Raw genomic sequence first — 21,875 nt, 5'->3', positions numbered from 1 at the left:
CGATTATGTAATTATAAGAGGATGAAAAAATCTTTACAAGCTTTTCCATTGTTACTTATACGCATAATGTATTGTAATTGGCTTAATTCATGCATTTATAGCAAAAAGATACTATTCTCGCTACTCATGCGAGGTTTTTAATAGAATTTAACTACCGTAACAATGTTGCATATTAAGATCTTAATTTGCATGCATATGTTATATTAAGTCATCTGTTGCAACATGATTAAAGGTTTACGTAACGAATAAAAATTAAAAGTAGATTAGCATTAAAAAAATAATGATAAAAGTATAATATTATGTATCTTATTATTAGATAATTAAAATAAAAAAAAGAATTCAAATACTTTACTTTATAGAAAATAAAGGTCACTAAGTAATTATTATAAGAAATATTTGCAAATAATAAGATTTTTTTTGGTCACTAATTAAAATTATAGCCATTTGGCACATTGCAAATAATTAATAAGTGACTTAAAAAATCGTAATTTAAATTAGATCAAAAATGTAGGTCAAAAGCTTAAATAATCCACATCCAATGCATTAGCGTCCCAATCTCAGTACGGCCCAGTTCCTAAAATTTTGAACTTGCACTTTCAATACTTTCTCCAATTGGTCATTGGTAACCTTTCTTTTCGTGACGTCACTCGATTGTGGTGCTTCGGGCCGTGTGTCGCGGCTTGCAGTTACAACGCTGCTCTTAAGCTGGCCGGTTTTGCCAGACCAAAACGCGGTTATATGGTTCTGAGTGACGTTTGTTATGGTTGTTTTTGTTTAACAGTTCTGATGGGATAATGGGATATCATTGAGGTGAGTTGCAGTGTTGAAGTTTGCGTGCACGCAGGTGTAAGTTTTGGAATTTTTTTGTTTTTTTTATTTTTATTTTTAAGATTTTTTAGATTTAAAGTAGAAAAATGTTATAAAGGCAATATGCAAAACATGTGTATTAAGTAAAGAACTATACTTTTATATTATATATTACTGCATTATATTTTATATTTATGATATAAGTTATAAATTTTATCGTCGTTTAAGTCGTAAACAATGCGCATTCATGAAGTCTACATTTTATTTATATGTTTTACGTAAGTTACATTTCCAAGTGCTTTATCACAGGTAAATAAACCATACAGTATATTATGTATATTCAACCAAACATACATCAATTTATTAAATAACTTTTATAAATAGGATGAAATAAAACTATATATTTTTCTATTACATACATAGAACTCCTAGGTACCTTTCAGATATATTGACATACGTAATTGGCATATATTTCGTAATTTATCTACTGAAATTTGGTCACTAATATAAAAGAAACTCGTTATATTTATCACCTAATTTTTGCGCCGACGCATTTGGTTGCCGGTTACAATAATTCTTAAGTTGTCATTCGAAATGTATATAATATTGTAGTGTGACTCTACAATTTTTTTTTTTAGTTTGCATCTACATTTATTAATATGATTATTATGATTGTATGTTTGCATGTGAAGGGAACAATGCCTTTATAGATGAAACTTTAAAGAAAAAGCTCAAATTGAAAAAGCCCTTTGTAGAGTCACAGGCATAATTTAATTTATAAGACGCCTGTATACATATATATAATATTAATATATTAATATTATATATACCAGTCTGCCGGAGATGTCACGTGGTTTTTGATACATAGCCCATAAATTACTGAGATTCGGGAACTAAGATGCAGACCGTACCTACATTACAAAAGTTTGACATAAAAGTTTTTAGAAGTATACTCAGCTTCTAATCTAGAGTTATGAATGGTTGTGGATTGTGAGAAAAATAAATTAAAAATTCCCTATAGGTAAATGAAATATTATAACCCTCATAAATGTAAACATAAAGAGATAGAAACGTACCTGTAAAATTACTTAACATTAGAAAAAAATACAGTCGAATTGAGAATCTCCTCCTTTTTTGAAGTCGGTTGAAAAGTCTTAAAAAGTATATCAAGTATCAACTAACTTAAATTTAAAATAATCTGAAGTCATGTTGCACTAATTCATTTTTCATTACATGCATTCTTGTAAATTTGTAACTAGAACCATACAGCAAAATATTGTAAATAGTACGAGTTATACAGGGTTACTTGTAAAACACCAGCAACCTCGCAGGACAAAATAGCTAACATCATAAGTAATAACATTTGTTCTACGCCTTTTGGCAAAACGCAATAAATTATTTTTAAGTGATTTTTTAAGCTTTTATTGTACTCTCCTAACATTTGTAAGTCTATGTTCTATTCAGTATCGAAAGGACGACGCGACGCCCCCTTCCTGTCGTTTGCTTCTTGTTTACGTAAATTTAAGATGCGCATAGAGTTTTTATTATTCAAACGGAAAATTAAATGAATATTTATTTTTGTATGAAAGTAAAATCTAACAAATTATCAAAAGTCGTAGAACAAATGTTGTTTCTTATGATGTTATCTAACATCATAAGTAACAACATTTGATAGCTCTTGTCCTGCGAGGTTGCTGGTGTTTTACAAGTAACCCTGTACCTATATGACTAAATATTTACTTTGTCAATTTATATGCACAGCCTATTTCTAATGACCTTTGTTATGTCTTAAAGCAAAAAAAAAATACTATTATATTAATATTATGTTTGACACAATATACTTGTTTATAAATGCGGTGTTAAAAAACCAAATTATAGTTCTGGCAATGATTGATCCCTCCCTAAGCTTGAGTAGTTTTGAATTCAACTGATGAAGATTAAGCTATGCATTTATGTAATTTTTGAGAGATTAAAAAATACCTATAGTTAGCTTTAAAGTACCTACTTACTATAAATGCAGTCATCAAATTTTGATTAAATCCATCCAGTCCTGAGATGCATCTTTTCTAAGTTGATTTACGGTCAAAATAGTAGCGGTATCGTATATCTATACTTATCTACCTACTATTTTTTAATTAGGTACCTACATGTATGTACCTAAATGAATTTTCTGTACAAAAGTTTATACGTAACATTTATTTTAATTATTTAACTAATTTAAATATACGTGCCATATTATTGTATATAAGCTGGATATACATTACTAGCCCACCGCCCGCGGCTTCGCCCGCTTTGTCTAAAACCTAATAAATTATATACTAAAACCTTCCTCTTGAATTATTCTATCTATTAAAAAAAACCGCATCAAAATCCGTTTCGTAGTTTTAAAGATTTAAGCATACAAAGGGACATAGGGACAGAGAAAGCGACTTTGTTTTATACTATGTAGTGCGATTCTTTTATGTTCATATCCTATGTGTTTGTAGTTACGCTATGTTTATGTATAAAGAACGACATTTTCAACTGAAGAAATCAATCACTTATCACTAATGGATAATGGATATCTTGATATAATGTATCGTTATTATTTATGACTTTAAAAAAACAAGAATTCTGTATGAGACAAACTTGCAGGCATGATATGAAAAAAATCATGATCAATGAAAGATGTATTTACATTTTTTACATGAAACAATGTAGGGGAATTTTAAGTACAATTGATTCATAATTATTAACAAAAAAACATACAATGTTGTATTGTATCCTATACTAGCTGTGCTCCGCGGTTTTACCCGCAGTGCTCCGCTCCTGTTGGTCTTAACTATCTATAAAAGTATTTATTTAAAATTATATATGTATGTTTATCAGCCATCTGGTTTCCATAACACAAGCGAAAGCTTAGTATGGGGTCAGATCGTGCCGTGTGTGAAAAATTGTCCAGACATATTTATTTTATTTTATTTATATATACCCTAGATTACCTATACATCGGATCACACATTTCAGCTCTTATATAACACGAAAACATACTAAACGTGACATTTTCCTATTCGGTTGTAAATCTATTAGCTGCAACGAGATTATAAACCACTACACATAACCTATTTACGTCATGCATTTTACTGTACATCTAACGGTGTACAACTTGCCTAGAAAATTTCTCTCAGCGTATGTGTAATGGTCTTTATATTATATAATAGTGTGTGATAAACATTAAATAATGGATATGTTATATATGTTTAAGATATTATTAATCATAATATAGATAAAAAATGTACTTATTAAAATTTCGCGAAAGTTTATGCGAGTCTATTTTCTATACACATTATATAGAGAAAAATATTGTATCAATTATAATTTCGCAATAGGTTATGTGTGAGACTATTTACTAGAGTTAAGATAATAACAATAATTCATTAAGCGGTTCTGTAATAATAAAATTGGATTACAGAATACAGTGAAACTTGGTTAAGTGGGACCTGGATAAGTGAGAAACCTCCATAACTGGAACTCATGCTAAGGTCCCAACACTTTGGCACTGAATTACCTCTATTAGTGAGACGAGGTAAACCTCTATATCTGGGATTTGTTCTTTCGATTTATCATCATAGTTACCTCTATAACTGAGACAGCGAGTAAATTTTATATGCATAAACCTCTGTAACTGAGATAACATTGTTTGTTTACTCATTCTTATTCTACCCACAAATTCCACCCGTAATTCCAAGTACGTAAGTACAAATTTTGAGCTTCAATTACCTTCAGTTTTAGTTTCGCTTTACTATCATACAGATGTTTTTTTTAATGATCGCACCTGTATAACTGAAATAACCTGTATTCTCACCTCTATTAATGGAACCCTCTGTAAATGAGACAGATATTTATTTATACCTGTATATCTGGGACACTGGGTAAGTGGAATACCTCTATAAGTTAAACGACATTGCAGGTCCCTTGATGTCTCACTTAACCAGGTTTCACTGTAATAGAAAAGAAAATATAAATTACAGAAAGATATAATATTATGTAATGTAATATATTTTCACATTTAAACTAAAACTAGGCTAAAACATTCAACAAAAAAGTGTTTTAATAAGTTATTTAAAAAATTCACAGAGTTACAGTTAATGCACATTTTGTACACCAGTTTAATAACCGCTGATGTAACACATGAAAGTATTTGCATATTGCAAGGTAATTATTTGATTATCCATTGATATTATCGTAAAAGATAAAACCCAAATTCCATATTAGGTATATTAAACAAGATTAATGTTCATTAGAACACAAGCAATTAATAGACACTTTATCAATTTTGAAATTTCCATCAAGCTTACAATCGTAACAAAAATCAAATGAACACACTATGAACTATATGAACGAAGAACGAACTTTATACGTAGAACGAATAGAACGAACTTTATACGAAGAAATTTGCGTCTGCTTAGCCGAGTCTAAAATTCTGATGAGATAAAAACTATAACGATAATATGCCAAGAACTACCGTCTACTTTTATAATAATATTTTTAACCTCCGAAAAAAAAAATGATGAGAATAATCACAGTTTTATGTAGTTTAAAGTTGCAATTATTAAAAATGCTATCAGAACTTTTAAATTGCGTAAAGCTTAAGTTATAAACTTTTCAGACATCGATACAGAATTGACTATCTCTATTGCTACTTAAATTTAACTATTACAAACTCAGATTACAGATATTATAATTTTCGTTAAAGAAAATTCACGAATCTGAAGATTGTAGCAGCAATTTCTTTGAAGTGAAACTTCTTTAAGAGTAAAATTTTATGGTCATGCCGTCACGTCATAGAGTAAGGCGACGATTTTGGTACCTTTGAATCCTGCCAAAGAAGTTTTAGGTACTTCAGACACGTGTGCGCGGCATACACGCTCTATATTATTACAGACTATAAGCTGTGCCGCGCGGTTTCACCCGCATGGCTCCGCTCCTGTTGGTCTTAGCGTGATAATATATAGCCTATATTACTCGTTGATAATGTAGCTTTCGACTGGGGAAAGAATTTTTAAAATCAGTCCAGTAGTTTATGAGCCTATTCATTACAATCAAACAAACAAACAAAGTTTTCCTCTTTATAATATTAGTGTAGATATAAAGTGCATCTGCCATAAAAATGTCTGCGAATTATCTATTTTCTATCTCCATATATCGAAAAACAGGTGTTCACAATTAAATCCATTTGTCTTACGCTAATATGATTATCATTGGCTCCCGTATAATTGGTCACGAGATCGATCCGCTCAATTTAATATATTTGTTCGTGCTAATCTTAATGTTATGAAGTTATGCAACGATAAATCAATATCTTATGTATGTTCGCACTATTGTTTCTCGATACATATACGATTACAGGTATGACACGAGATTTCGCCGTTGATTTAATGTGCATGGCAAACTCACGCATGAATCAATCGGGCTTTAAATCCGTTTTTTTATGTGTGATAACGAATGACAATGAAACGCAGCGGCAAAACATCAGCTTATAAAAATAAGGTAACGTACTGGGAACAAAAGTTCCCAGTATAGGGATATTTGGAAATACTGCTGCCTCATTCCACACAAAAAAGAATTCAAGATAATTATATCAGTGCAGTTTATAAGTATTAATTACCTACTGAGTGGAATACTCTTGAATCACAATTAATTGTCAACATTAAGAAGAAATGGTTAGCTATTGTAGGTTTATATGCAAATCTATTACATATATAATAAATCTGTAGAAGGGTCAATTCTGTACATTGAAAATATTGAAAAAATAAATAGCAGGGGGTGTTACTGGATCGATACCAAACCCAAATATGTGATAAAAAAAATTTTTGTCTGTCTGTCTGTCTGTCTGTCTGTCTGTCTGTCTGTATGTGAAGACATCACGTGAAAACTAATGGTTCGATTTCGATGAAACTTGGTATAATTATACCTTATTGTCCTGGGCGTAAAATAGGATACTTTTTATCCTGGAAAAATACGTAGAAAAAAATTAATCTTAATTTTTCAGTTTTATCCATAGACGTTGTTCTGTAGAACCGCGAACACACGTTGCGTATTATTATAGGCCTATTTTAATAGCACAGATAATATAATACTATAGTAACGTTTAAATGTCACTTAACCAATGACGCAAAAACGTTTAGATTGGATTAAATTTTGAGCACAAATCCTACTAATATTATAAATGCGAAAGTTTGTATGGATGTATGGATGTATGCATGTATGGATGTATGGATGTTTGTTACTCTTTCACGTAAAAACTACTGAACCGATTACAATGAAATTTAGCACACATAAATAGAGGGTAACTTGAATTAACACATAGGATAGTTTTTATCCCGGAAATCCCACGGGAACGGGAACTATGCGGGTTTTCCTTTGCAAACGCGGGCGAAGCCGCGGGCGGAAATCTAGTAGTTTATAATCCTGATAAGAAAGTAAAGTACTGTAAACAGCTTAGCCTAAGCATAGCCTGGACAGTGGACAGCCAGTAATAGATAATTCAGAAATAGTATGAAAAAGTTGCACTTATGATTGAATGTCATGGATATAATCTCATCTATTGCAAAACTGAGCTTTTACTTCGATTTTTGCGTGTGTTTAAGTAATTTGAAGTTTCTTTTGAGTAACTTTTATATAATTTAAACCATGCTCCACACGCGAGTCAATTTACGTGTGAGTTTACGGGTAGAAATCGATTTTTATTAATTCACAGCCCATTGACCGCGAAAGTCTTAGCTTACAATATTATCATGTATTTTCTCTTTTAATTTGTCTTTTAAGTAGGTATGTTGTAATTTTGTTATTTTATTGATTTTCTGAGAGCCTCAGTGAAATTGTGCGCTAATCGCCCATGTAATTTACTTTTATCTTCTCTTGCTTTCATGAGTCATAAATTTGACATGATTACTTTTTAATCTTTTCGCTCATTGCAAATGTTCACAAATAACAAACTTTATTAATTTAAAAATAATACTTAATGAATCTGGTTTTCCACATTCAGCACCAAATAATACGATTATAGAATTACATAATTAGTCGATAGGTTAAAGATTATGCTAACTGTATAGCTAAAGAATATCATATTCATTTTAATTCTTACATCGCACCTACATACATTGACACATCGTTTTAAGTAGTATCATTTTCATCGATAAATGCATCCTGTTCTATTTGAGTGAAATTTTGTAACTTCAGAGAGGTCTGCTACTCTATCATGCGAAATAAACAGACTGGATCTAACTATATACCATTTTTAACTGACATAAAGTTTCTGGTAGCATAGGCTACGTTTTACCCGGCTTATTCCTTGAGTGAAGCCGCGATCAACAAGTCGTATATATGGATGTTGTTATCTCCAAGTTAGCAAGATGTAAGTGAGAAAAGGGCATTCAACTTACACTGACATGCATGGCTTAATGTACATAAATGAAGCATGAACATTACATACCAATGACCGTAATGATTTTGATCACCACATTCTTAGATTATGTCGATATTCATCTAATTATAGAGAGCTATTAATTATTATAGGTGCATATCATTCGTGATTTGACGATTAATTCTCGAGATATATCTACCTATGTCATAGACAATCACAGCAGTATTTATGAATAAGTATTAACGAATAAAAAACTATAATACCTAGCTTAGTAACTTTTTAGTACAATCTAATAGTCTAATACTACGAACTTTTCCTATCTTAAAACTAGATGGCGTTACGTAAAATTTCCGAGAATAGGTTTGTTGTTGTTTGTTCCTACCTATGTTTTGTTAATTCGTCATACATAATGCATTTTATTTTTGATTACAACAGCATTAAGAGCGCTTATTCAATTTAACGCAAGTCAAAATCTCCGCGATCTATTACGATAGATCGCGGCTTGCGCTATCCTTTTACTATGAACAGCATAGGTCCACAGGAGAGCGCCGAGCAACATGTCCTCTCGCTGGGAAGGCTCGCTGCCGACTGATTTTAATCAGGTCGCGCGCAGTGTTTTATAGTACTTTAAAAAAAATTGTAGAAAAATAATAGAGGTACCTTAGTTGATTTTTTAAATTTTATCTTATAAGTAATACGTTCTTTTATTGCAATATGTATAAATTATATTCAACTAAGTCAAATATCTTGGTGAAAATAATCATTTTGTCGAGTATAATTTCTAAAAAAATTCACATTGTTCGGATTTTAATTTCGTAAGTTAGGAGTCCAAATTAAAAAAATCTTTTAACTAACTATTTTAATAAGGATTTTTGCAGTTAGTTAAAAAAAATGTGTGTTAGATCTGTCAGCAATTTCAGATATTTTTAGCTTCGAAATTGACACTAAAAGTGAAATCAAGTAATCATCGGCTCAGTTATCTTGATGGTTTTCACAAATACTGTATTAATTGAAAAAAACTCTTAACTAACTATATAGACAATAAAATTCCCTAAAATTATTAGTAATTCATATGTTTGTAAGATAAGTGGTTGATGGACAATCTGGTTTGAAAAATCACATATTTGAGCCAAACAGCGCACGGACCGCGTACACGGCCTTAATGATGAAACATTTAATGTTTAACTTCCTTTAACACACAATTATTGTTGGTACCTAGCCACAAATAATTATAAATTATATGGTTAACATAATCCTTGTCACAAATACAAATCTGTGTGCTCCAAGTATCTATACGGTTCATTATGACGTAATGTAATAATTGTTACTTGTAAAACGTTTATCCGTGCATGATTTAAACGATTTCATACTTATGTATGTGAGTTGTATCGTGTCATCTTCGAAAGCACTTTTAATCTTTCTTGTAATACCTAACTTCTAAATTACTAACAATCTGTAATAAGCCTTTTTTGAATATTTATGTAAGTACAATGTGTCGCGAAGATGGGAATTTTTACCATTGGTTTGCTTTATTTTAACCCTAGAACACTAACCTTATTTTTCAACGTTTAATACTAACCTTCGTCGTTTCGACTACTCTGTTTATTGGAGGGGATTTAGGGGTTTAATTAAAAAAATATATTTGTAGTTATGTCTTTATTTTAAGGACAAGGTATTAATCTACATATAAAAATATAAAAATATTTATTTTAACATAGTTTTAATTCAAACAGTCATCAAAATGAGATCACAGTTTACACGCTTTATGAACATTCTTAATTTTTTTGAAAAATTCCGTACAAATAATATATACCTCTAAATTGCTCGAAATAAAGTATTACTTACAAAAATAATATCTGGAAAATTAATTAAAAATATAATTTTGATAATAGCTTAGGATCTAAAACATTTGTGACACACATCAAGTTTGTGTTCCCCACACAACGATTTTTGCACCTAGTGCACCTATTTTTAGGTCTACCTTTGCTTTACGGAGGGACATAATATAGCATATATGTTTATTTTAGTTTGCTATGGAGGCACATTAGCAGCATTACTTTGCTCAGTCTCATTTATAACTTTCACATTATTTATTTCTGGCATGTTTAAAATTTATGTAATTGAGTCCCAAAGAGTATCAGTAATGTCACCAGTAATTATACCTGAAAAACATTGAAGAGGATCTAAAATATCTCGAAAAAAGCGTCACACACAGGTCCACGTGCTATGTATCTATGTTCTTTGAAGGTCTTCTGCTTTGTGGCCTTGACTGTTGTGATGACCATAATATGTGTTTGTCTTTCCCAAGAAGAATGGTATGCGATGGTCTTGTAATCGCTAGGGTCAGCTGAAGTGCTAGGTATCTCATCTTCAATAGAACGTGGGGAGATGTATTACTACTTGCCTCATAATCTTGATCTGGAAATTGCTCTTTATTTACAGTAGAAACTTCATCATCACCCTCCGTTTCATGCCTCTTCAGCCTCAATGTGGTCTTCAGGCTCTCTCGCAGATGAATTTTCCTCATCGCTTTCAACTTCTAAAACTAACATATGAATCGTATCTAAAAATAAAATAATAGGCACCATTATAAAACATAAAATAACGTAATTTTAACTTAACTAAATAGTACGAAAAGTTACGTTAATACTAACCTTCGTCGATGTGACGAGCCATGGCTGCTGGAACACCGCGTGTGGACCTTCCACGCACAAAGCACTACCGTCCATCGCAAGCGCAACGGGTTGGCTGAGATTAGCTGAAGTCAGAAAACCATACGGTCGCACGCGTAAAAGTTATAGCGATTTTTTTGGTGACGCGTCGTCGAATCGACGAAGGGTAGTAATCTAGGGTTAAATAAATCAATATACAGATTTTTTTCATGGCGTCCCGCTTTGTCACGAAAACATGGTCACGGTAGTTAGGAAACTCACGCTGTTATTTTCTTATGATATAAAATTTGACCTACAAAGATAAGAGACTTCACATTCAAGAACTGCATTAAACGTAATCTCAAACAACCGTGTGACATTAATAGCTAAAAACAATAGATTCTTTTAACCTCTTGACCTCGAAACTGATTGTTTCTCAGAATAAATCAGTGTAAACATTGCGTTGATTGAATCTGTCGATTGTTTTTTTTTTTTTTTGTTGCACTATTAACTTGATTATATTAACTAAAAAGACATTTAACTTGATTATATTATTCTTAACTTTTTTTTTTATTACAAACTAGCAAACCGGGCGAACTCCGTTTCGCCACCAGAGACACCTTTTCTTTGCTATGAATGATATATGATATATGAGCCCGAGACCTTTCCAATGAATGCAAAACCGTGGAAATCGGCTCGTGCATTCTGTAGATAAAGCGTCAGGAAGGAAAACCCGACTTATTTTTATATAGTAGATATTACATTACATATCAGCTATTAGCTCACTTCGGCATCGTCTGATTTCACTCCAGATATTTTTTTGTCCTAAAGATCTAATATAATTTTTAAAATCAGTCAAGTATTTTTAAGTTAGATGTACCTAATTAACGAAAAATTCAAATCTTTCCTATTTATATTATTAGTGATAGGTATGCATAACATAGCTATATGATTAAAAACTACGAATAATCAAGATAAAATAGTAGTAATGTTCAAACTTCAAAGCTAAATGGTACTTATATATAATTAAAATATATATTTTTTGCATTCTGGATGACTTACTACATGAACGTAATAACGCGGAAGGAGAGCATTTAACTGACAATAATAACTTTCACTGAGAATTGCAATGTTTTGTCACTTTTATAAAATAAACTAATTTGCGAGGAAAACACGTTTTTAAAGTGTGTAGAACGTGGTTTAAATCAACAATCAACACTATAATATTACGTTATAAGAGCTAAAATTATCGGACTAGCATGAGTTCTTTGTGAACATTGATAATGTAAAAAGGAAGCTGCACATTACTATGGCATTCTTCATATACTATCAATTAATAACGTCTTTATTAAAAACCATAATACTTATAAATATTTAAAACTCAAAGTCACAACTGCACTTTGATCAATTTTGCTCATCACATCAGAGACAAATCTAACGAGAACACTCTTATAAAAACCCGTATAAAAAAATGGCTATTGTTAATTTTCGATAGTACCTAATGATTCTAATTTCTAGCTAAGCCGTAAGCATTCTAATTTCTCAAAGGATTAATAAATAACTAGTGGCAACATAAAAATGCACTTATTATCATCATATTAAAGTATTTCTCATCACTACATAGTATAAGACAAAGTCACTTTCTCTGTCCCTATGTCCCTTTGTATGCTTAAATAAATATGTATGCTTAAAGATTAAAGATTTTGTATATAATTTATTAGGTTTTAGACAAAGCAGGCGAAGCCGCGGGCGTTAAGCTAGTAACGCATAAGATGATCTTTATCTTTCTTTCATCTCTTTTTTACTTCCTATTCAAAACGGTATCTATATCAAAACAACACTATTTCACGTTCTTGTAACGTATCTGAGCAAAATTACCGTGACGGTAAGCAGTCACGAGTAACTCATATATAATATGTTAAATGGAATAATTGCATATGTTGCAGGATGTGTGCACATTTTAAATTATTTTAGTATGTTACAAATGTCGCTATGACTCGCCGTAGTTTACAAAATGTTTGAATTTTAAGAGTTATTTCAATAGATAAGTAAAAACTTTAAAAAATCTTGGACTGCAATATGATCTTTCAATATTGTCCACTGTTTAATTGATCAGTCAATATGAATAGAAAATATTTTCTAGACCAATATCAATAGTAAAGATAAGAAACTGTTGACTCAAGTTTACTTCTTATACAATACGAATATTATAGAATACCTTTATTTATTTAATTCTAATAAAAATGTATAAAATACTTTTCATAAAAGTAGACAAAAAGAACCCGAGAAAATATATTGGTATAATAAAATTGGTATAAAGAAAATATATTCTCTATATATTTTTTGGTACAAAAAATTATTTATTAATATAATATGATAATGATATATATAATTCCATAGTCCATATATCACATAACAAGTACATGTTACCTACATACTTATAGATAATATACATATATATTATCCCACGAAACATCGCTTACCATTTTCCTAAATGACCGTTGATTATTGTAACAGTTACATGCACAGTAAGCTATACATTTGTGCTTATTTCTTAAGTTATTGCTTGTGAAGATGAATTGGTTTTTGCAATGCTATTACGTTTAACGATGTTTTTATATCGCGTGTGTTGTGTAATTATTATACGGAGCTTTGGTTGGTTAAACTGTTCCGTTAGAAGATTATTTATAAAACTAAGTATTTCAGTTTATAAACACGTACTTAGAAAAATAATATAAGATATTTAATAAGAACGACTAATGAAATAATGTTCAAAACAATTCGAAATTAACGTCATGGCAAAAAATTGGGAGTGAAAATGTGGTACCTACCTTAGTATAAAAAAGAATTGATGTAGCGTACTATGTAACCAATAAAAATAAATTTTTACACACTAAAACCATAAGCAATATTAATAATTATTACGATCTTTTCCTGAAAAAGATGAAAAGTCAAGAAAATTTCGTAAAATATATTCATTTAAAAATTACTGACCTTATCTTCATTCATATACATATGAATTATTAAACTCATATTAAAAAGTTAATAAAGAGTGAAATTCAATAGTCCTACATATTGAAATAATGATAGACATATCAAGCACAAGCTAGCGGTGAAATAAATTTAATTATTGACTTTGGACGTAGGTGTATTGTAATCAAGAGAATAGATATGCATAGACAGACATATTATAATGGTTACAATGTGTAATAGGTTATTTTATACTTCATGAATATTCATTATTCATATTATACTCATACATTTATAGATATAGCTATAAAATAGGGAGTGCCCTATAGTTTCATAGGTACTGTATACATTTTTAACTGACTTCAAAAAATCAAGAGTCTGTGATTCACAATATTTTTAATGTATTTTCATCGTGGGCAACCGCTCCACTTTTTTTTCTGAATATGCAGAAATTTTGCGAACCTGATTATTGGCCCATGGATTATTTTAAATATTTTCTGTTCACAATTAAAGTATAAGTTGGCTTTATATGAAATGTTTATTAGTTTTACTCATTGATTAGGTACTTCATATCTCCAAATTTTAGTTTAATCTAATTTAATAAAAAAATTCTAAGTAAGGCAGATAGATCCTGGCGTACCTACAGCTAGTTGATTATAAATATTTCTTCTAATATTAATTTTCTCGAAGGAGTGACGTTAACCGTTACTTTATAACATAATGAGGAAGGCAATCATTATAATTAAGGCCAAGATCTTGACAAAAACAATATTACGAATACCGTAGTTTATTGCTCTTACTGTTTTTAGATGTAATTATATTAGATTAGGATCATCTCTGGTTCTTTATCATTTATGATTAAAGTAAAGAATGGAGAATAAATATATGAATAATGAATATTTACCCCATCTTATTAGTTTACTTGTATGGAAAGTTTTCTGGTTTCCAGTGTTTATCTACAAATCGTTAATCGTAATCATGATTCGATGTCAAGAGTAATGCTCAGATGTTTATTTGATATTTTTAAGGAAATTACAAAAATACTGGCGAAATAATACAACTTAAAAGCTGTACATACTTACTTCTAGTGCGTAACATTTCTGTCAGGTTTCATAAAAAGCCGTTGTTCTCAAAGTGCATATATAAATTTATATTTATGACTAACTTTCAATCGAAAATAGCGGTATTTAACCATTATTTGGCACAATTTCTTCAGAAGAATGAACCGGCACGTTTGAACACGCCGCGGTTTGCGGTCAAATTTCTATAAACTATAAAAAGATCGGTGATTTTACGGTACTCGTTATAGAATAAAAGAAATGCATTAGCTGCAGACAGAAATCAATCGATAGAAATGTTAATAATCCCTTAAAAGCGAGAGAAAACAAAATAAAATTTGCATCGCTGTATGTGTAGGTGCGTTGTATTGACCGATTCATTATGAAAGTGAAATGGAAATCTCAAATCGAAAGACATCGATCTTGGGTGATATTTGCATAATAATGTTAAATAGACAGTGCTCATTGCTGTGTAGGTGTTCTTTTTTATTTTTTAACTTATTACATACCAACGGTGACTTTTTCTTTTAATACTATGTTCAGTGTTCTTGAAATTGATGGAATATTTTCAATCTAAAGCTACTTTACCTATTTTTCAAATGTGTTTCAACAAAAGAATTAACCAATTAATCGAATTTAGTACAATAACTAATGTGAAACAAATTTAATCGTTATTTAATGTTGAATTTAAACATTGACCCAATTAAATGTGTTTTGGGCACATCGAATATTTGTTATTTTTATCGTTATATATAATGGTAAAGATCTATTGTGATTTCATGAAATATCTTATAAACATAAAAATGCAGAAAATGTCTGTGTGTGTGTGTGTACTCACACATAATTATTTAATGTGTGAGTATACACACACACACAGACACACATCCGCAATATAAAAAAGTCATGAAGACGTATAGAGCGTGGGTCGTTTGATTTTAAGAGATATGATATTGCATTTTTTATTTAATTTAGAAACATATTAATTAATTAATCTGAATGATTAAATAATTTTTTACCTTACTAATGTAAATAACACACAGAAAAGTTATGATTCATGTAGCCATAATTCATATGAATATTAACTACCTATTTGTAAATCTAGTATTGGGCTTACGCCAAAATATAGAATTATAGCTAATAGACTTACTTACCAAATCAATTCTACAAGAATTGTAGTAAAGTATGAAATATCACCTTTAAATCCGAAATTTTAAATATTATAAAGCTAGAACCCACTAGGGGAAAACAAATCTCATTTGTCGATATTTTTTTATTTATTTAGTTTTATAGAAGTTCATTTCATAACCATGCTGCTATAATAGTTAAGAAAACATGTGACATTTTACCTCTTAAAATAAGTAGGTACAAAAAGCTATGATCTACAATGTTTCTTGAAGATTTGCATTATCTACAGAAAACTTAACTTTCTTATTGTTTCCACTAGCTAATTAATTCTAATAAAAGACAGTTACAATTTCTCTTCACAATAAAAATAACCTCATTCGTATATTGTAAACAAATACTTTGACAGACAAAGAAATACAGTAATTAAGTTCAGAAAATATTTTATAACAGACATTAACGAATGTTGATCGCATTTCTATTCGTACGAATACTACTTTCTTTGTTATTTGATACTTTAGGGGCTGTGCTTGAAATTTTGGTGTAAGTGAGAAGAGACAGCGTTTGTTAAAACCTTAAATAATCAGCAAGTATAATATTGTACTTATTATATATTATGTAATAAATAACAATAACAGCATAATATCTTTCTTTGATGTAGAAAATTCCAAGTGCTCTCAGTACTTTCTACTGTAATGGATCAATCTGTCAGAGTACTTACTTTTTTAATTTAAATACATATATTGCTTCAATATTAAGATTGAATACCGCTCTAAGTTCTTAGTATAACTAGAAACTATTTATATTTACTATAATATGTATGTGTAACCTTTCGTAATAAAAATGCAGGGTTTCAGAAACCTTACAAAAAAGATACACTAAGTATCTACTAAAATAAAACTGTAACTGTGTTACACTGTATATGTATACAATGTACGTATTTTATGTATGACTAGCTGCTCCCCGCGGTTTTACCCCCGGGGCTCCTGTTGGTCGTAGCGTGTTGATATATAGCCTATAACCTTCCTCGATAAATGAGCTTTCTAACACCGAAAGATTTTTTTAATTCGGACCAGTAGTTTCCGAGATTAGCGCGTTCAAACAAACAAACAATCAAACAAACAAAGAAACTCTTCAGCTTTATAATATTAGTATAGATTTCTTCTATGTGATCCCTTTCCGTTCTTATAGATAAACTAAAAGCTAAAAGTAACTTCTACCGTGGTTGCCTGGAAGAGATCACTAATAAGTAAAAAGAGCTCCAAATATTCTCTTTTTTTCTGTAAGTAGTTGTACCTGTAAGGTTTCCTGTTTGTAAAAGTGTATTAAAATTATACATAAATAGCATATATTATGTATCTAAAAATAATGCATATTTTTTGGCAAATAAAGATTTTTTATTATTATTATGAATGAACCGCGCCCTCTTGTACTTTACACCAAACCAGCGAAGACCCGTTTGTTTTAATGTTCGTGCGAATGTTTTTCTTTATCGCGTATCGTATGCCCGCGTACAATACTGCTGTTACAGTTTTATTTACTTTTTATTGTTGTTTCACAAAAAAATGCCACGGTAGCGAAAATACGGTGCTCCGTGCCAAACTTGAAAAAAGGAACAATTATCTATTGTCCCATTTTCCTTGCTCGAAAATGATGAGCCTTTGTAATGATTCTGTAGATATATTGTTCGGAAATTAATTCGATTTTCCAAGTATTTCGTATCGATGTGACTAAATAAAAAAACGTGTGAATGTTTGATTTCTTTGGAAATATGTAATTGTTGGGTTTTTATTGAATTCATCAATAGGGTTTTATTTTATTTGTATTTGTTTTTATTCCTACGAACTTGTCGCGCCTTCCTCAAATATTTGTATAGTGATCTCATTTTAGCAAGATAATTAAAAAACCTTATCTATAGGTATGGTAGGTAAGAAAAAAATTTTAAATTGTCCTCAGCCATTTTATCACCTTAGAAATACTAGTGTTCTTTAGAATAGCATTTTATTTCATTTATCCAAAATCTATAACTTCAAGAGAAAATAATTTCAATGACACAATAAAGAACCTTTAATACTAATTAAGGAATTTAAGCCTAATACTGGAGCAGGCAAAAGCGCTCTGAGTTATGCGCCATCTCCCATTAAAGAGCTTTTCACCTAATTAGGACTGAGAAATTGACACGGTATATTTACCCACAAAATATATTCTTAGAAGCTATGGTAAAATGGTCCTTGGCATTATTTATAATGCTCCGAAATATTGATTGAATAAAGCCGCCTACTCATCTAGGTACCTGCCTCAGAGGCAATATTGAAATTTGACACAAATTAAAATTTTTAATTTAAATTATGTGATTTTATATTAAGAATGCTATTTATAAGTTATCAAGATTTTTTCAAATTGGACCAGTATTTCCCGAGATTAGCGCGTTCAAACAAACAAACAAACTCTTGCTACCACACAGTCAAACATCCAAACATCCTCTTACCATCCGACACGCAATAGATATGGTAATTAGTCATTACACCGGCAACATATCTTACCCACGAACACGCAACAAAAATCGAAAGCATAATTACTTCGAATTAGGTGATAATACTGATCTCATTCCATTACCATATTAAGCCATTATGAAATTTAATTAATTACACTGTAGCATGACTGTGAATTGCTGTTTTTATCGCTCGATTTAGTTTAATGTGATCAATTTTGTTATTAGAGACTAACTGAGAAATAGTTTTCTATTGTTAACATCAGCGACTAGCTTCTTGCTTGCAACCTTTTATAATAGGTTGGAAGGTAATGATTGCGATACTAATTTACATATACAATATACAAACAGGTCCTTTTACATTTTTAATGAGTATAGCTTTTGAAAACTAAAAAAAAGTAGAAAAACTAAATGTAGAGCCAATAATTCATAATTTAGTTTAAAATATAATTCACTAAATTGTACATAGTATCTTTTGAGTTTAAAGATCAATTTGATCTAATAAATATTACGGGACAATTTTCACACACGGCACGATCTGATCCCATACTAAGCTTTCGCTTGTGTTATATTCTAGGAGGTAGCAACGTTGACAAGTGAGCATTTTAGTATAGTTGGTTCTTTGATATGCTGTTCCTCTTGCTATTTCGGTTACAGTCCGGGCTGTCTGGCTGGCCGCAGTGGTTGCGTTTAATAGTGCGCATCTTATCTGCACAGGAAAATATCCTTAATTTAAAGTCATTTTTTAACGCGTAATTTTTAATCGTTTGCCTTTAGATAGATCCATTAGACATACATTTTTTATTGCAAGACGTTTTTTTCGTTGTTAAATAGGTGCCAGACGCAATTTTTATTTCAAAATAATTAAAATATCATCGAAATAAGTGAAATTCCATCAACATGAGTCCCAGTGAAGGATAAGTAATCACTATGTTACTTATACTATATATAATATTCATTTTACTATTTACAGTTTTATTGCAACAATCTACCATATCGCCTCCTTTTTCCCAACGAACCTCAAATAGGACGTTAATGTAAACTTGATAAAAACCAAATATCATCAAGAAATTAAAGACTTTTTAACGGATTTTAAACGCGATTTATTCATTGTATTATTTTCCCAAGTCTTTAATTTCAAAATGTATAATACTCGCGTAAAATCAAGCACTAGAAAATACTACTTAATATCATCAAATTCATATTTATACCCAAAAGTCTAATAAATATGAAACCATCTATTAAAAATATTAGTTTACTAATTATTCAATATAAGTATTAAAAAAGGATAATATAATATAAATAATAAAGTTATTACTTACCTTTTAAGCGGACTCATGTTGATGTAATTTCACTTATTTCGATGACATTTTAGTTATTTTGAAATAAAAATTGCGTATGGCACCTATTTTACAACGAAAGAAACGTCTTGCAATAAAAAAATTATGTCTGATGGATCTATCTAAAGGCAAAAGATTAAAAATTACGCGTAAAAAAATGACTTTAAATTAAGGATATTTTCCTGTGCAGATAAGATGCGCACTAATAAACGCAACCACTGCGGCCAGCCAGACAGCCCGGACTCTAACCGAAATAGCAAGAGAAACAGTATATCAAAAACCCAACTATACTAAAATGACTTTTTTTTTAACGTTGCTAGCTCCCGTACTATTATGGAAACCAGATGGCTCATAAACATACATATATTATTTTAAATAAATACTTATCTACACAGAGCAAACATCTATTTTCATCACAAATATATTTGCCCCGGGTGGAAATCGAACCCACAACCCTCTGGCTTGGAAGGCAGGGCCACTACCAACCAAGCCAAGCGGTCAGTCAAACAGACCGCTTGGCAAATCTAAACAACAAGTTCATTTGTTTATCAGCATTGCTTGATAAATATCCTCACGAAATAAAAACTGCGTTAAAAACAACCGACTTCAAAAACGCAAAAGTAAAAAATAAAATAGATTTGATATTATTAATTACTACATATTATTATTTAGATGTGCTATTTACTAAAAAGGTTTGAAGTCGGTGCCAAACACTAAGCACTCAGTATTATGCCCGTGCACCGACGTTTGCGTTTTTGAAATCGGTTGTTTTTAACGCAGTTTTTATTTAATACTTTTTAGTGTATTTTTCAACACGAATCAAACGAGCCCAAATTCGATAAAGTTGAGTCAATATATTACTGATTTCCTATGGCCATCTTCCGATTCCATCATCAAATCATCTCTATGTCGTGATAATGTTTCATAGCTATCCAATTTACATACTTATACGAAATTTCAGCTCAATCGGTTACCGGGAAGTGAATCAAAGTTACTTGCTACATTTCAATTTAGTCATCCTGTACAGACAAAAATGCTCATAAAATAAAAACTACTGGGCCTATCCGAATAAAATGGGACCAATTCGACACCATCCCGCATCGAACAAAAAAAGAATCACGTAAATCGGTTCAGAAACCTCGGAGTAATCGGCGTACATACATCCAAAAAAATTCTCCAATCCAATCCAATCCAATCCTCCTCGTTTTTTTGAAGTCGGTTAAAAAATGCAATACAACGTTATGTTACTGTTTGTATAATTTTCAGATGAATCTTCCATTTGTTTGCATTTTTAACGTATTTTCAAACAACATGAGATACCTTATAGGTGTAAAATAAGATGGAATTGTTTTGTTATAGATCTTGTAAATAAATTCTTAATGCTCAAAATTATTTAAATACGAATACTTTTTAACCTTTTGATGTTAATTGTTCTTGTCCCAAGTCGAGTTAAGTGTAAACCAGTAGAAGGAATCTTCCTAATCTAATTCATAATTATGACATTTCAGAATATCAATGGTCAGATAGATTTCATATATAAAGTATGTGTACCATAAGATCTTCAGGCAAATTAGCTAACAAATAATTATTCATCTAGAATATAATTTAAAACAAAAGGTAGCATCGAGTTTTACCTAGTTTAATAGAATATAAAGAAAAGTGTAGAGATAACATTTATAATTTCTTAACCCACATACGCATAACAACACAATTAGATATATTACAAGATATTTATCAAAGTAGGCGCTGTAACTAATTCTTACACTTCTGAATCACGCAAAATAACTATTTAATTATATTTTATTCAATACCTAAAATATTGCACATAATATAAAAAATCATTTCATATAAATACTTTTATACGAAAATCTGTACAACGTAGATATTTAAGAAAGTAGAGTTAGTTACTCAACATACAACTTAAAAACGGCTGGATGGATCTTAATGAGTTTTGGTTTGTTGAATTTGCTTTTCAAATTATTCACATCTTTTATTATTATTTATGAACGACAGGGAAGCGCGAATACAATC

At 30.5% G+C, this 21,875-nt stretch overlaps 1 protein-coding gene across 2 annotated transcripts in view; it reads left to right on the top strand.

Annotated features, from left to right (window-relative positions):
* Positions 1 to 692: 692 nt before the first annotated feature.
* LOC123694812 overlaps positions 693 to 21,875 on the top strand; it is a 34,452-nt gene continuing 13,269 nt past the window's right edge. Inside the window, exon 1 of one of the 2 annotated variants that reach the window (XM_045640383.1) lies at positions 693 to 810. The gene's annotated coding sequence lies outside the window, so the exon portion shown is untranslated. Of the gene's footprint in view, positions 847 to 21,875 lie in introns of both variants that reach the window. The other variant, XM_045640384.1, reaches the window with a different exon arrangement.

Source organism: Colias croceus, chromosome 10, assembly GCF_905220415.1.
Source record: "Colias croceus chromosome 10, ilColCroc2.1".
Taxonomy (NCBI): domain Eukaryota; kingdom Metazoa; phylum Arthropoda; class Insecta; order Lepidoptera; family Pieridae; genus Colias; species Colias croceus.
Note: the sequence above shows the minus strand (reverse complement) of the source record. Positions and strands in the feature narration are given on the sequence as shown.